Source organism: Zalophus californianus, chromosome 2 (genome assembly GCF_009762305.2).
Source record: "Zalophus californianus isolate mZalCal1 chromosome 2, mZalCal1.pri.v2, whole genome shotgun sequence".
Lineage (NCBI taxonomy): Eukaryota > Metazoa > Chordata > Mammalia > Carnivora > Otariidae > Zalophus > Zalophus californianus.
This window is the reverse complement of record NC_045596.1, coordinates 102,875,530-102,888,534: the sequence shown is the minus strand read 5'-3', so window position 1 is coordinate 102,888,534 and position 13,005 is coordinate 102,875,530. Positions and strand designations below refer to the sequence as shown.

Sequence of the window (13,005 nt, the reverse complement as noted above, 5' to 3'; positions counted from 1 at the left end):
TTATATCCTCTGAAGAAAGGGCTGATTGTCCTTTGCCAGAGCAACAAATGACCACCAGAACCAAGTTTTTAAATATTCCATCAAATAAATAAAAACTTGTTCTGTTATCAAATCTTGGAAAGTCAGCCAATCAGTAACAAGCAGCTGTTTCTGAAGTCAGCGAACTAGCAGCAGCCTCACTTAAGTGCATGTATTTACACAAGTCGTGTAGTCAGTGATAGTCTTGTTCTAATAACCAGTTTTGTAGCAAAAAAAAAAAAAATATATATATATATATATCAACCAATCCCTAAATTCTACTCTTGCTTCTGAAAGTCCATCAATCCTTGAACACCAAACTTCCCAACCCCCTAAGTAAAATTAGCTCTCTGCTTTCTCAGAAAGACTGTGCCTTAAGAGTACAACTCTGCTCGGGGCACTTGGGTGGCTTAGTCATTTAAGCAATTGACTCTTGATTTTGGTTCAGGTCAGATCTCAGGGTTTTGAGACTGAGTCCGTTGTCAGGCTCCATGCTGACCATGGAGGCTGCTTAGGAGTCTCTCTCTGCCCTTCCCCTCTTAAAAAAAAAAAAAAAAAAAGAGTACAACTCTGCCTAATTTAGCGAGCGGTAAGTACATTTAGATTTTGTGTTGGGTATTGAGTTGATTATCTTTTTTACACTACAATTATGATAGGCCAGTGTGAAAAGCAATAGCATTATACCCTTTAGAAATGAATACAAAGCTTAAATAAGTAAAGGCATTTATTTTTCTCAATTAATAAGAAGTCTAGAAGAAGGAGGAACCAGTAGGGATCAACGAAGTAGTCAAAGGCTCAGGTTCTTTCTATTTTTACGCTCAGCCATCATTGCTGACATCTTAAGGAGAAAAAAAAAAAAAGAGGAAAACAGATTGGGTAGGTAGCTAACCATGACTGCCATGATAGTATAGCAGTTAAGAGTTCCGTTTCTGTAATCATTTCCCCTGGGTTAAGTTTTTTGTTCTGCAACTTATTAGGGGCATGACATTGGATAAATTATTTAACCTTTCCCTAAATCTTAGTTTTGTCTGTCTTTCCTCTGTCTCTACAGAGAACTGCAGTAGGAATTAAATTATGTAATACCTGTAAGGTATTTAAAACAGTAACTGAGTAATAAATATTGGTATCAATATTACTATATAAATGGACTTATGTTCACGGCTACTGGTTTTTCATGAAAAGTAGCATCAAGGTAATACTAACTGGTGAGTTTTCTATGCAGAAAAGATAGAAGAACAAACTAAGGTATATTTTTGCCCTGACAAAATTGGCTTAACAACTTAAAAAAAAAGTGAGAAAAAAAATTGCACCAGATTATGTTGATAAAAAGTAAGAATAAGAATGTTTGCATTTTAACTTCCTTTGACTTTAACCTGCAAGTTTTTATTTTTTAAAGAAATCTAGTCTAAACATGGTGAAAATTGACTAGTCCAACTTCCAAAAAAAACAAAAAAACAAAAGAAACCACACACACATTTGATGAAAGTTCATGAACCTTGGCAAAACTTTTGTTGAGCCTCCCTGAATTTCAGATTTATTTGAAACTAGAACCAGGTGAGTCTCAGATTTTGTTACGAATGTTTCACAAAGTTCTACAAATAAAACATGATTTATGCAATAACTAGGATTTGATCCTTACGTGTTACCATCTCCTTCAAAATTTCTCAGTACTTATGTCTGACTTTTTATGCTTTATACACTAATTTTCAGGCTAAATTCTCTTTATATATTTTTATTTATTTATTTATTTTAAAAGATTTTATTTATTTATTTGAGCGAGAGAGAATGAGAGACAGAGAGCACGAGAGGGAAGAGGGTCAAAGGGAGAAGCAGACTCCCCGCTGAGCAGGGAGCCCGATGTGGGACTCGATCCCGGGACTCCAGGATCATGACCTGAGCCGAAGGCAGTTGCTTAACCAACTGAGCCACCCAGGCGCCCTCTTTATATATTTTTAAAGTATATTGTCAGAAATAGGGATAAACATATTCTTATTCAATAAGAAAAATATCTTTTCATGGTAAGGTTTTCACTGACAGCTCCCAGAAATTCACTCTTTCCCTAGGAAGGGTATAATTGCATAGGGATTTCTTCCTCTTAAATAAACTTAGATGCAAGTATAGTTTTGCTTAATTTTTTTCAATTTTTCTTTTTTTTAAGATTTTATTTATTTATTTGACAGAGAGAGACACAGCGAGAGAAGGAACACAAGCAGGGGGAGAGGCAGAGGGAGAAGCAGGCTCCCCGCTGAGCAGGGAGCCCGATGTGGGACTCAATCCCAGGACCCTGGGATCATGACCTGAGGCGAAGGCAGACACTTAACAACTGAGCCACCCAGGCGCCCATAATTTTTTTTTTCAATTTTTCAATGGACATGTATTAATCTCAAATTGATCAGCTTCAGTTCAGAGTAGTTACTTTTTACGTATGTTCTATATACAATGATTTTAATGTTCTACATTCTTCATTTCTTGATAAATACCACATTGATTATTTACTGACCTGTCATTTCTTATTTTAATACACAGAAAAAAAGTGACAAAAATGACATGATATATATTCTAATTCGTTCAGTAATATTGTGTTATATAGGACCCAAGTCAAAACATTTGTTTTTATAATAATTCACTTTTTTGTATCAGTGAAAACAAATCAATGACAAAATCCTTGTGAATACAGATTTCATAATTATATTAGGTGGGTACTGAAATGTTAATGGGTTAAAAAATTCCCCTTTTAGAGGTAATACGGTATAGAGAAGACGGCACGTTTAAGTAATTTGTCAGCGATTCAATGGGTACTTCTCCCATTGTAAAATGCATGGTGAAAAAGATCATGTCAAGGCCCTTGAAAGCCCTGTAGTGTAACACATATGTAAGAAAGTAAATCAGTGAAGACAAATTGTATAATGTAAATTGAATTAAATACTAAAAAAAAATAATCCAAAAGCAAGAAGAAACGGTTATTAGTTCTCTGCTTATTACAAGTGTGTGCCTGTATTCATTTATTTATTTTTTAAATGATACTTTCTACAGCTTTTTACTGAAATAAAGATAGAAAAATGATCTAAAGTATGAAGCTCAATGAACTTTCACAAGGTGAATATTCCCATATAACAAGCAGTGAGATCCAAATAGAATGCTACCAGTATGTTAAAAATTTCCCTTGAGGGGCGCAGTCATTAAGCGTCTGTCTTCAGCTCAGGTCATGATCCCGGGGTCCTGGGATCAAGCCCCACATCGGGCTCTCTGTTCTGCAGGAAGCCTGCTCCTCCCTTTCCCAGCCCCCCTGCTTGTGTTCCCTCTCTCGCTGTGTCTCTCTCTGTCAAATAAATAAATAAAATCTTTTAAAAAAAAAGTCCCCTTGAGCTCCCTTCTAATCACTACCCATCCCATGTCTGAAGAGTAACTACTGATCTAACAAAATGGATCTGTTTTATATGGTTTTGAAATGTACATAGGTAAAATCATACAGCACAGACTCTTCTTGCATTTGATTTCTTTCACCAACCATTACATTTTTAAAAAGGTTCATTAATGTTTGAAATATAACAGTAATTTACTTTCACTGCTATATAATATTCCACTTTTTTTTTTTATCCATCCTATTGGTGGACATTTTGGCTGTCTCTAATACATATTTTTATGCATTTCTGTTGTGTGTGTATCTAGAGTAGAATGGCAATGTCATAAAATATGCATATATTCAGCTTACAGAATACTGCCATACAGTGGATTGGTAAAAGCGGTTTTTACCAGTTTACATTCCCACCAACAGTGTATGAACTATTGCTCCATGTTCTCTTTTCACCTTTGCAATTTTCATCTTAGCTATTATGATAGGTGGCTAGTAGTAGCTGACCGTTTTAATTCAAGTCCCCTTTCATATGTTTGTTGAGCAATGACTGTGACTTGTTTTACTTATTAGATTGGCTGTCTTTTAAAATTATTTTAGGAGAACTTTATATATTCTGAACATGAGTCTTTTGCCAGAAATTTGAATTGCCAATATCTCCTTCCTCCTTGTGGTTTGCCACTTCACTCTCTGAGTGTTGTTTTCTCATAATCGAAAGTATTTGATTTTAATGTAGTCTAAGTAAGGAATCCGATTTCCTTTTCTAGGAAGCAATATTTTCTTTTCTAGCAAGCTTTTCTATATTCTATTTATTTGTTTTGATTAGGCCAAACAATACATAATGCCCTGATATATTAAGCATGTGGGCAGCTAGTTTGTGACTTCTTGGCAATTAACAAAAAGACTAAAGTGCATTTATGAGAGAAATATAATCAACATTGTGTTTTAGATAGACCAGTGATATTGACTGAAATAGATTTAGGGGAGAGAGCCTTACTGCAGATAGATCAATGAGAGAAATGTAATCACTTGTGTGAGAGATAATATGCCTACAAACTGAAGCAGTAGCAGGGAAATTAGAAGTGAAATAATTCCAGGATTTAGACAATTAAATTAGTACAAGTTGGAGGTGACTAAGGAAAGAGACAAAGAGAAATCATGAATGTTGGTTATTTGGTTTGGGTGATTAGATAGCAATATCATTAACTAAGACCAAGGACTATATTTTGATGAGTACATTTGATGAAAGTTAGTTTAGTTTAAGCTGTATTGAGTTTAAAATGCATATGGGATGTGTATGAAATACAGATCTGGGTAATTGTTTTTTCTTCTTTCTGTTCCTCTTCATTTTCTATTTTTTTAAAGAATTAACATATATTAAATTGCTAATAAGACCAAAAAACAATAAAAATATATCTGCTTCACTCCTCTACCCACTCATATAGTCAAATATGAAAATGAGTGACAGCTTACCCACCCAAAATCCTACTGCTTAACTGTCACTCCTGATGCCCATGTGGGCCACACTTACTTAAGCCTTCTTCATGGATAATCAGATTCAGGATCCCTGATCCAGAAATAAGTCCCGTTTCCACGTGGTGTTCGAGGCTCAATAATCAGTAAATCTTGGTAACTTTTCATCTACTGGACTGGCTTTGGCCTCGTTCCTTTGTTTCTGATCTGTTCTGTTCTTAGGTCCATCTAGGTCTGTGGCCACTCCCTAAATCTTTTCCCATACAGCTCCCTGTCAGCCTTCTTCCTATCATTTCTCTCCTCTGGGGAACAGGGTTCTCTCTCTTATCTATAGATAGACCTTTTTGAAGTCAGAAATGAGTATTTGCTGACAAATAGATCTTTGCAACTGCCCCCTGCCTACTTTTACAAACCCCAATGTTGAGTGTTCAATGTCTTTTTTGTGTAACTAATTTCACTAACTTATGTTACTTGTTTGGACCCTTCAAGCATTTTGGTTTGCTACTCTAACAAAACAAATGCTTAAAAAAAAAAAAAAAACAACATTACGGATCAGACTATAAATTTAGAGAAAACTATCCAGCGTAATTAGCATGTGAGTTATTCAGTAACTCAGCTGCTGCTGCTGCATTGAGCAAAAACTGATTTCCCAAAGAAGCCACATAGAAGGAGGAATCAGATTCAATTAGTCTGGAAAAATAGTTATCTTCAAGAGAAATGCTAATTTCTCACTGCAATAAATACACACACACACACACACACACACACAGGGGCGTCTGGGTGGCTCAGTCGGTTAAGCGTCTGCCTTCGGCTCAGGTCATGATCCCAGGGTCTTGGGATAGAGCCCCGCGTCGGGCTCCCTGCTTGGCGGGGAGCCTGCTTCTCCCTCTCCCACTCCCCCTGCTTGTGTTCCTGCTCTCACTATCTCTCTCTGTGTCAAATAAATAAATAAAATCTTAAAAATATATATATATGTGTATATATATATATACTTCCTGACACTTTTTGAAAAAGCACTTAAAAAAGAGTAAAGAAAATAAGGGAATTGGAAGAATCTGAATATCTCTTTTTAAAGATCTTCTGGTGAAAAGTGTTAAGGGAAATGATAGTTGCTTGCAGTTTAGAATTATGATACCTTGGCTAAGATGTTATATAGTAGCCGTTACCATTATATCTCGGAAGGAAATCAGAACCTACATTTTCCTTGTATTTCACATTTCCCCTCGTTCAACCCCCAGCCACACAGAGTCATCATGCCTGCCCAAGTCTAGATGCACTATTTGCTACCCTAAAAGGGAGCAGTGACCCATCTATTAACTCAGTAGCCCTGCCAGTATAATGAACTCCCATTCTTAAGAAACAAAATAAGACTCTGAAGAAACAACATCAAATTCTGAAAATCTTCTACAGGACTTTCATTTTTAGGTCTGAAAATATACTGTGTCATTGATTGTAATGTAATAAGAGACACTGAAAATGAGAGTTTAAGGACCGCAGAGCTCACAGTCTCACAACGAAGCCGACATCACAGCCCGCCATCGGACCTCTGTGTTGCACATATACACAAGCTGGGCGGAGAAGCAAGGCGGGCAGGGCTGAGAACTGGGTCAGGAGAAGGACGAGAGAGAGACACAAACAGAGTCTGGGAGCTAAAGAGCCCAAACACTATTTGGTTTGGCTTTCAGACATGGCAGCTGAGAAACAGGAAATGTCAGCTTATTAAAGACTTCACATGGCATCCTCAGACGACAGCCATCAGACCCCTTGGCGAGGTTCCCAAGATCACACTGAGGGGAGAAAAACAATATGAATCAATATGAGCGTCTACATTTCCTTTCTAAGAGAGAAGAGTTTATGAGGCTGGCCCATTTGGCAAGCTCTTAACAGAACTAATTTGATCGCGCTGGCAAGGATAAGAGGACACAGGAGGACACCGCTCAGCTCTGATGCCAGCTTTGAATTCCAATGATTATCCTCTATTCTGGCGACCCGATTATCACTGAGGAGATAGAGGTTCGCTTGGGTTGGCAATTGCAGAAACATCACCCAAAGAACCCACTGCTGATTAAAGTTGGCCATTTGCACGTGTAAAGGAAAACATTTTTTTTTTTTCCTGTCAGAAGCAGGCCAGAGCCAGAGCCACCCTCAGGCCTGTTATTCTGGGGGTCAAATTTCAAAAAAGATGCATTTATCATGCTTGTCACACCTGTGAATATACCACCTGCGTTATTCCTCACAGTGTGTAACTTTGCTCTTAAAACTGCTGGCTAAAAGCCCTTGCTATTAGGGGCTAGAACCTACTTATCTAAAGCTCAGAGCCTATTAAAGCATTTGTTGTATTACAAAACTAGTTTCTTCTTGCCCTGAGGAGAAAGAAGAAGGACACTCAGCTCTCTAGTTACATGGCGCCATGTGTTTCATCCCCTGGAAAGAAACAGGACACTGAAGGAGAAACACATTATAAGTTCCATGAACATCTGTATTGACAAGTCTGCGTGTTTTGTTTCCCTTGGCATACTTGACCAGCAGCTTCACTAACCAGTTTCTACAGCCTCTGAAGTTTTGTTGCTACTAAAATCCACAGCTAACATAAAAGAGCAAATAGAAATCAATATACTCTATCTTAACTAAGATTTTTAGGATATTCCCCAAACAACTTCCTCACTCGTTACAAAATGCATATGCCACTGAAGCAGCAGACATGGATTCATGCACAGTTGAGGAAGTTGCCTTTGCCTTCAATATCCATGCTGGTATCCTTTATTCTTCTTGACATCTCTCCCTTTTAATCACACCATCCTTGGAATGCCAGGCCAGGCAGATTTGGTCACTGAGAAAGCCCACAGGGATCTGCTAGAGGCCGAAAGAATAAAAGGGCATCTGTGGCTAAGCAGGGACTCATGACCTCAATTTCATCCCAGATGCTTCCAAAGCTTCTTCGTACCTAGTGAACCACAATGAACTGTGGAACAATTGTCAACTTCTCAGAGAGGCTCAATTCTGATGGCCTTGGTTATTGCTTCAAAAGATATCTTAGATTCTAGACCACACTTGAAAATAAATATGGTCTGCTCCTCCAAGGAAAATAGACTTTCTTTATTTTATATACGTTCACCTGTCTCAGGTTATCACTCAGTGCTATAATGATAACTACCTCTCTAACTTTGCTCAAATATTCACTACTCCTTTTTGTTTGTATAGAATAGGTGATAAGTTAAGGATCTAGAATATATCAAAAGAGGTGATTCATTTAATGGCATGAGTCATATTCATATTGTTCATTCAACCAACAGTACTTATGTAACTCACACTACATGTGCAAATCACTATGCACAGTAACAAGTTAAAAAATGCATGAGGAAGTTTCCAAGCATTATTTACGGGAATAAATATATTTTATTTTAATAGGCCAAACTACTTCACTGAAGGTTAAAACTGATATTTATTCTTCATGTGGTGTGATCCAAACACAGGTATGTAAGTCAAAGCTTTTTGTGACTAACAGAAATAATTTCTTGATAATTTAAATCAGAAACAATAAATTAAAGTACACTGCACAGCTCACACAACTTCTAGGAAGGCCAGAGAACTAGGTTTAGAAGCTCTGTACATAATCAGAATTGACACCATAATGCAGAACTGTCCAATGAAACCATCACTGCTGCTATCACCAAACAGACCCTAGTATTGTCTTTAGAACTTCAGCTGTTGGCCCTGGAAACTAAAGTTTCCTCTTCCGATAGCAAAATGAATTTTACATGGCACCTATTTCTTTCAGTCATTAGATCCTGAATCAAAGTTTGGGATCAGAGTATCTGACTGACAGAGCCTAATTCATGTGCACACATCCTAACTGCACATAAGGTTGGAAAAACCTGTATTCAGCATTTCTGTCTCTAAATTAGGAGATGGACATTGACAAAATCCAGAGATAAAGAATCATTTGACTTTTTGACAAATAATTAGTGGCTTTGCTCCAAATACCCAGAGCCTCTGCTGCTATTCTTTTATCAGGGTTTGCTACAAACTTCCCGGACATCTTTATTTATCACAAACCTATTAGTAACAATTCCTCAAGACATAAGTTGCATCAATAGCCAGAACCAGGTGGGAAACTTCTCTTGCTCTGAACTTGACTGAAAGTTGGTAGCTTTGGTAGCAATCCAGTAATGGATCAGAGAAATACACCCAAATGAGGTACACGTCCCCTCCAAAATCTAAAGATGTAATGAAAACGTTGTGCTTCTTTCTTATTGGTATGAGAATAAGGTGCAGCAGCTCACCCTGTACTGTGAAAATCAGAGACTACTGTATCAGTATTACTGATTTTTTTCTCTTGCCTCAGTTTCCAATATGAATTTATGAATCCTGTCTTTAAAATATTGATATTTTATTCGTCATGTATTCTTTGGCACTAACAATGTTTTTCTGATTATGCATTAAAATATTTTCTATCTTGATTACTGAGTTTTTTAGTGCCCCCTAAACTGTATACCCTCAAAGATGCCTCACTAATGTTGGGGCTGCTTTAAGTCCATTCTCAAGGATATTCAACTTTCCTATTTCCAGGAGCTCCTATTATATTAAGGGAGACAAACAGACCATGTACTCTAGAGAATATAAAGTTCTGGGTAGGGGTATGTACATATGAAATAGGATAGCACGGATGGTCTCAGAGAGTAGGTGACATTTGAGGAAAGACATGAAAAAGGGAAGAGAGACCTAGATTTGTGTTTATACAGATCAGTCTGGATCTTAGAGGGCTACTCATTGACATGGATTTAGGGACCTGGTGATCAAGTGACCACTGCCAAATATCTTGAAAGGTCACACGTTTGGCTTATCATCCAGTCATGTGCTTATTAAGATAAGCTTTCCAGGGGTGCCTGGGTGGCTCAGTCAGTTAAGTGACCGACTCTTGGTTTTGGTTCAGGTCATGATCTCAGGATCCTGGGATCCAGCCCCTCGTGGAGCCCTGCATGGGGCTCCACCCTCAGCAGGGAGTCTGCTTGAGGATGCTTTCTCTCCCTCTCCCTGTGCCATTCCTTCGCTTGTGCTCTTTCTCTCTCTAAAATAAATAAATCTTTAAAAAAAAAAAAAGATAAGCTCTCCCTCCTTGCCTCAGTAACTAAGGTCTCTGCCCCATTACTTGGTATCTGACCCTTGGGGATTCTGGTCTCCCCACTAAAATCTGGTACCCAATTTAATACATTAACTCCCACCAGCATCTCTGGCCAACATGAAACACTCATTCTCATCCAGGCCTTTAACTATAGTCAGTTTCCAGAATGCCCTGAGGACCAATTACAAAGTCAAATCTGAAAGGAGAGGGTTTATGGGCTTATACATCTAAAAGTAACTATTTTGTAGTAACATGTTTTGTAATTATATATGCATATATTTATATAATTATTACATTATCATATTATTACATTATATTTATTACATATATAATTTTTATAAATATAAAAATCTGAAGGATGCATATAGAAATAGATTATCAAGAAACTAGACCAAATAGGGGAAAAAAATTCAGACTGAGCTGAATTTATCAATACATACGTGCATTTGCCAGAGTGTATGAATTCAGTGTGCAAGCTCAAGCAGCTGGGAGTGGTCCTAACTTGTTTTCCTGGTTGTTTTTATTGAAACCTGGACTCAACAGTGATCTGAACTAGGAAAAAATGGAGATGTCAAAAATTCCTTGGAATAGTGTGAAGAAAGAATCTACACACTTAGGGAATTCTACCCATTGGAGTGTATTTATCACATGTGATTTATCTACCAACCCTTGACCTTTCCCTTTAAGGCTCTGAAGACTGCTGTCAAGATACTAAGAAATAGGTTTTTGAGAAACATATTATTTTATTAAACATATATTTGTTAATGTGGATATTTTCAACATAGACTTAAATAGAATTACTATTGCCTGAAGAATGTCCTTGCTCCCAAAGTTATATCCAATTTACACCAGAAACTAGACATAACTATCACATGGCAGGATATCCCCCAGTTTATAATTGATGTGAAAAAAAAATCAATATGGAAAATTAACCCTCTTGCTTTAAGGACTGGTAAAGTTTCTCCTAATAATATTTTATGTACCTTAATGCTTTCACTATAAGGCAAAAATCTTATTTATTTTTATTTTGCAAAATATTATGAATTGAAGGGACTCCCATTGCAATGAGTATGTCTAACTATTTTTCCAATACCTCAGAAGAAGATAATAGCTGACTAACTAACCGACCTTCATTTCTAGGAAAACAATATCTGTTTTATAGGCAAATATTTAAACACCAAAATAAATTCTAAATAAATACGCTTGAGCCATAATAAATACAAAAAAATCTTTTTCTGATAGATATAAGTTTCTTGACTCTTCCTTGAATCATATAAGGCCTCTCACTTCTGCTCCAGTTGCTTCAAGAGTTCACTACTGGAATGCCCAATTAACACATCAATACTCCAGAGGTCACCACTTCAAAAGCTGAGGCCAGACTCTCAGACCTCACCTCGATATAAAGTCCTCATCAGCTTCAAGGCTCCTCCCGTAATTCTGAATTATAGGCATATCAGATTTATATTGGTTTTTACCTTTTCACTTTCTCTAATGTATCACCGCATTTCTCCTATTATTTGCAATATCTTTAGATCAGTTTTTGCTATTTCTGTAGGCATTATTTCACTCTCCCCTTGACTATTAGAGATTTTTACAGAGTATGTTGTCCTCACTCGTTTCCTCTGTATTCAGAATTACCTTTTCCAAAAGTATTTCCCATCACCACACACTTGCAACTTACCTTTAAATTAACAGTTGCACTTCATTGCTAGGCAATTAAATTAAACCCCTCTGCCAACCTTCAAGGAAATGCAAAAACGTTATTCTCTTTATTGTTCAATATGACTTCTTGCTTTAAGAAAATGTGCCTCTCAGAGAAGTACCCCTCGAAAACCTGCCCAGGGAACCCCCAGCCTGCCAGGAGGACACATCCGGTCCTAAAACCACCACCCCTATCAGCCCTCAGAAGGCTGGAGGGGCCTTGTCCCTAAGTCCCCGGAAGAAAGAGGCTGGTGACCTCTTCAATGGTAGACTCTTTGAGAGGTGGCCCCGGAAGGCTCAAATTTGACTTTAGATGATGCCTCCAGCACAAGGAAATGGGGAAAAGATCCGGCCTCAAACCTCCCTCAAGGAGACTGAAGACGAGGCAGGAAAGCCCCCACCCCCACCCGAGGAGGCTGGCGAGGGTCCCATTCCACCCCCCACCACCAAGGTCTTCCAAACTGGACTAGGTCAACATTAACCCGGGGGGTGGTGGCACAGAGGCCGGCCCCCAGAAAGTGGCGACAGCCGGCCGACCAGGCCTGTAGCCCAGCCCCTGGGCACTGGGCCACCCGCCACAAATGACTCACCTCTAAGCCAACAGATGGCACCTTGGTGGTGCAGCCCGCGTGGGGGCCGAAGGAGGGGTGGGCGAGGAGGGAACCATGCTCTCGGGGAGCATGGGCATGCGTCAGTGAGCCCATGGCCCACCCAGCGCCCCCTTCCCCTCAGCGGGGCCCGCACCTGCCTCAGACCCGAGTGAGGAGTACTTCCTGGAGGACCTGAGGTTCTAGGCACCCGGCCGAGGGGCATTATCTGGAGCGGTTTAGGACTTCGTCTTTAAAAAGCTGGCCCTGAAGAAATGGCCGCTTACCTCAAGTTCAGCTACTCCTGAACAACAGCCCTCAGAGACTGGCGGGTGCCACTGAGACAGGGCGTGGGAGGCGGGTGCACCGGCCCCGGAAGTCCGCCTGACCAGAGGCTGGAGGAAGTTAGTCCCCAGGGAGCTCCGGGGGTTCCTGTGCTGCATCCACCTCAGTGTGTTCCCGCCCCGGGACCTGCTGCTGTGCATGTGGCCCATTGTGGACCGGCTGCAGTACCGCAGAAAGACCAGAACCCTGCGCAGAAGCTACACAAAAAGACCCTGTTGCAGTGTGAGGTGCTCCGAGTAAAGTGCCGGCAGATGTGAAAGCTCATGGCATGGACGGGTTTGAGAGACTGTGTACCAGGCGAGGAAGGAAGCCCAGAGACAAAACGAACTTGCCAAAGCCGAGATCCACAAGATCCCAAAAGACCTGAGCAGCAGACGGGAACTCCATGGAAAAATCTTTCTCCAACC

General features: G+C 39.3%; 1 long non-coding RNA gene across 1 annotated transcript; it reads right to left on the bottom strand.

Moving 5' to 3' along the window:
• Positions 1 to 729: 729 nt before the first annotated feature.
• Positions 730 to 12,607, bottom strand: LOC113925901. Its single transcript, XR_003521084.1, has 5 exons — positions 12,541 to 12,607; positions 11,647 to 11,704; positions 10,406 to 10,517; positions 6,348 to 6,630; positions 730 to 856 (listed from the first exon to the last, which is right to left on the bottom strand). It is a non-coding gene; the product is annotated as an uncharacterized LOC113925901 (long non-coding RNA).
• Positions 12,608 to 13,005: the final 398 nt, after the last annotated feature.